At 51.6% G+C, this 4,626-nt stretch overlaps 1 long non-coding RNA gene across 1 annotated transcript; it reads left to right on the top strand.

Moving 5' to 3' along the window:
- Nucleotides 1-216: 216 nt before the first annotated feature.
- Nucleotides 217-3,969, top strand: LOC120851909. Its single transcript, XR_005718438.1, has 2 exons — nt 217-378; nt 3,904-3,969. It is a non-coding gene; the product is annotated as an uncharacterized LOC120851909 (long non-coding RNA).
- Nucleotides 3,970-4,626: the final 657 nt, after the last annotated feature.

The raw sequence follows: 4,626 nt of genomic DNA, 5'->3' as shown, positions 1-4,626 counted from the left end.
ACATTTTATAGATATTTCTCCTGCAGCAAGTGAAATCGCATCTGCTCGGGCAGACGTCCAGGCCCAGGGCAGGCAGGCGGATGGAGCGGCCGGGCCCTGAGGCTCTGGCGGGCAGGCCTTCCTGCTGTAAAGCTCTGTGTCTAATAGGAAACGCAGGCTGGGGGTGGGGCTTGGGGCAGCCTGGGTTGCTTCCTTTACGGTCTGAGAGTCTCGGCGGACTCAGCCTTTTCTTGGGTAGCGTCTTCACGTGGAGTCTTAAGTTCTGGGTCTGGGCAAACCCTCTTCTGGGAAAAGGGCAGTCAGAGCTGGTATCAGACTGTGGCTTGTACGACCAGCTGGGCAGGAAGACGGAGAACCTCACCCACCAGCTGTGACAGGGTAGGGACTAGGGGAGGCTGAAGAGGCAATGGGTGGGGAGCTGGCTGGAGCCCCAGCCCTGGGACCCCATCCTAGGTCATTGCCAGGGGTTTTGGTCATGGATGGGGGCACAAAGCAGGATGGGACTGCCAAGCTTGGCCTGGGCGGCAGGGGGAGGGGCGGGGTGGGAGAGGGGGTACGCCCCTTCCCCTTGTCTCCTCTCCCAACAGGGAGGGCAGGAGAGGGGGTGCTCCCACACTGGCCCTTCAGCCACCAGCACACCAAGTGTTGGTGGGGCCATTCACCTCACTGCCCCTCCCTGCCCTGGTTCTCACTACTCAGTGAGAGGCTCAGAGACCTTCAACCCACATTTATTGGCCACTTAACTGGTGCCAGCACCGGGTGTTATGTTCTGGGGGAACAAATAACATACAGGGCCGTCCCTGAAGGACTTTCTGGTTATGAGAGTGCAGGAGCAGAAGGAGGCAAGTGATGGTACAGGGATAACGGGGTACACAGCTGGTGCTGGAGGCACAGAGGGGAGGCCCCTGTGAGGGCACAGACCCCACATGGTGCCAGGACGAGCTGTGGATCCTGCAGGGACCACCGTCACCCAGCCCAGCCTCAGCACACTGCTCCTAGGCCCTCCTCCCTGTCCCTACCCCTTCCTGGGAAACCTGTGGTGGCCAACAGCCAACAGGAAAAAGAACACCCTCTCTCTAGGTGCTTCCCCCACAGGGCTTGTGTCTGGCCTGGAGACACACTTCCCACCCAAGGAACCAGCTAATTGGCGGACCTGGGGTGACTAACCTTTTGCACCTTCAGATACCCTGAGTGACTTAGCTTAGCTAAACAGCTGTGGTAGTGACTAGGTTATCCTGCAAGATGACTGACAGTTGCTCTTACGGCTTGATTTTAGGTCACATGTGTTCGGTCTTCCACGTGGAAAGTGTCCTGCTAAGGGAGGCTTAGGACTTCCTTTGAAGGTAGTCAGGGCATTAGGTGATCATCTAACATTACATAACTAACCAAAACTTGGTGACTTAAAGTAACAGCGACATGTACTTTGCTCGTGAATGTGCAAGGTGAACAGGGCTCAGTAGGGCTAGCCTGTCTCTCCTCCACTCGGCATCAGCTAGGGCAGCTCCAAGGCCACGGGGAACAGTTCTCCGCAGCTGCTCACTCACCTGCCTGGCTCCCTGCCCAGGAAGACCTGATGACTGGGGGCAGGACAGCTGGGGCTCCTCACCCTCACCTCAGAGCCATGCCTCCCATCTCCCCAGCATGGCCACTTCTGGACAGCCAGACTTCTTACAGGCGGGCTCATGGCTCCTGGAACATGTGTCCTGGGTGAGAGAAAGCCAGGCAGACACTGTATCCCCTCTTCTAACCTAGACTCTAGAGTCACACAGCCTCATTCCTGACCCTATTAATTAGAAACGCCCATCAAAGCTGGCCCAGCCTGAAGGGAAAGAAGATTAGATTCCACCTTCTGATAGAAAGCCTGTCAAAGATGTGTGAACATAACCATGGGGTGTGTTTTAAATTCACCATGCAAGACAAGGGTTATCATCCCATTTTACAGAGGGCCTGGGATAAAGTGATCAAGTTCACGAAGTAATCTGAAACCAGATGTGGACCTCTAAAGCCGCATCTTCATGCTCCAAGCCCAACCCCTACCCCTTTTATCCACCACCTGGCTCAGTGACAAAGGGCTCAGAGTCTTTTGGAGCATCTGACAAAATCTACAGACACTTTTCCCAGAAAAAAAAAAAAAAAAAAAGCACATACACGAAAAGGTGTGTCTACGAATTTGTGCTGTCACCTCCCTTCTTCCCGTCAAGAACACAAGAATCTAACGAAATTTCCACTTCATCCTAACAACAAGTGAAAAACTGGACAAACTGAAAAATTAACTCTTCTCTTAGATTCTTCTGGGCAACAGGATCACCTTCCCCAAAGTTGGAGAGACTGATGAGCGCATCCACTACAAATGTAGGAACAGGAGCAGAACCCTCCCCTGGGCTGGGAGTGGTGCTGAATAGGGAAACTGAATTATAATTGACAGATTGCTAGAGGCTCAGTGAGGACAAGGCTGAGAGAGGAAAAACTTGCAGGGTGGCCAGTCATGGGGGCGGGGCAGTTTTGTCAGATTTATCTCTGAGAGCTCCCAGGTAAATTGCTGTTATTCAGTTGTTCAATCGTGTCTGATTCTTTGCGATCCCAAGGACTATAGCATTCCAGGCTTCCCTGTCTTTCACCATCTACCTCAATTTGCTCAGACTTATGTCCATTGAACCAATGATGCCGTCCAACTATCTCATCCTCTTCTCCTCCCACCTTCAATCTTTCCCAGAGTCAGGGTCTTTTCTAGTGAGTCGGCTCCTTGCATCATGTGGCCAAAGTATTGGAGCTTCAGTTTCAACATCAGTCCTTCCAATGAGCAGAGAAAAGTCCCCTCAGGCTTCCAGCAGAAGGAAGGGAAGGGGACCATTCTGAAGGTTCTTAACAAGGCTGGCACTCAGGGGAGACTAGTTAACCAGAGCCTGACTTGCTGGATTTTTAACATGACCCAGCAACGAAACGACAAAAACTGACCCATGGGAAAGGAACCACTGATCTTCAGTCCACTCTAGTGGTCCTGCCCCACTTAAGGGAGGAGACAAAGAGAATGAAACAGGGTCCAGAGGCCTAGGCTCTCTAAAAGATGCACTCGTGACACAGGTCTATAGAACACTTCCCCATCCACACCTCACCACATCACTAAACACCTATTTACAGTGATCCCTTTTGCCCAGTCCATCATGCCTGGCTATCAAGAAAAATTATAAGACATTTTAAAGGGTAAAAAAATTAAAAAAAAAAAACAGTTTGAAAAGACAGTGCAAGCATCAGAACCAGACATGTCTGGGATGTTGGAATTTTCAAAGCAGAAATTTCAAACAACTATGATTGAGATGCTAAAGACTCTCATGGATAAAGTAGAAAACATGCAAGAACAGATGGGGTATGGAAGAAGGGAAATGGAAATTTTAAGAAAGAACCAAAAGAAATATGCTAGAGATCAAAAACACTAACAAAAGTGAGGAATGCCTTTGATGGGCTTAGACTGGACATGGGCGAGCGAGGAATCCCTGAGCTTGAGGTTATCTCAGGAAATCTGTGGGGATGCAAAACAGCATCCAAAAATATAAGGCTGGGCGAAACAGTTCTGACCTCAGCCTGCTTCCAGTACAGCCGCCACACCATGGCAGGCAGCACACGGGCAAGTTCTTGTCCCTACCCCTGTCTGGCAGACTGGGGGCCTCTCCCAGAGCCCAGCCCTGGGGTCTGGGGAAGCCTTGCTTGTGATCAAGCCCTGGGGCTTTGCTGTGCAAGTGCTGCTAGAGTGCTGTATCAGCCAAGACCGCCTCTCTGTACACACCACGTGGAGGAAAACCAGGTGTCCCTTCCCGCTTCTGATGTGGGTGTGTTAGGGGAACCACTGAAACTGCCTGCCCTGGCCAGGCATGATAGTAACCACTTGTGTGTGTTGTCTGAAAACAGGAGATCCCAGTAAGGAACATAGAACTGACAAGCTACCACCAATATTGGAATAATTTGGGAAAGGTCGAAAAAAGGAGATGCCAGTCTATATGTCCTACCAACCTCCTGGAGTGTTTCTCACTGGACTTTGTCTTGGCTGAGGGATGCTCTGCCAGGAAGGATCCCGAGTCAGAACGATTGGCCAGAAACAACCTGGAAACTAACCCAGTTACCATAAAACCCGAGACTACGAGCCACGTGCCTGAGCAGGCCTGGGGTCCCTGACACTGCTGCTGTCCACCCTGGCACCCTGCCCTAAAGAGTCTCTTCCCTTGTCAGCCTGTGTGTCTCCTTAGACAATTCATTTCTGAGTGCTAGACAAGAGCCCCCTCTCAGGCCCTGGAAGGGGTCCCTCTCCCGGCAACAGGCAGACTCCAGGGGCCTAGAAGGAAGGAACCAGAAGCCAGACTCTCCTCTTGGCAGCCTCCGGACAGCTACACAGCAAGAACAAGAGGCTTTGTAGGGGAGATTTTGAGTTCTGCGTTTGACATCATGAGGGATAGCACGGTGGGTCCCCATTCTCCCTTCCTTCTGTTTGCACCAGAGGGAGGAACAGGTGCATCAGATCTGCAGGAGGGAGGGGGACCGAAAAGTTCTTTAAATGACTGGCATAAATGACACCCGCCCATCCTTGAGGTCGAGAGAGTATGTGAGAGGAAGATGGAGAGGATTTTATGGGGAAAA

This window comes from Oryx dammah, unplaced genomic scaffold, assembly GCF_014754425.2.
Source record: "Oryx dammah isolate SB20612 unplaced genomic scaffold, SCBI_Odam_1.1 HiC_scaffold_25, whole genome shotgun sequence".
NCBI lineage: Eukaryota > Metazoa > Chordata > Mammalia > Artiodactyla > Bovidae > Oryx > Oryx dammah.
The sequence above is the reverse complement of the archived record's forward strand: the minus strand, read 5'-3'. Positions and strand labels throughout refer to the sequence as shown.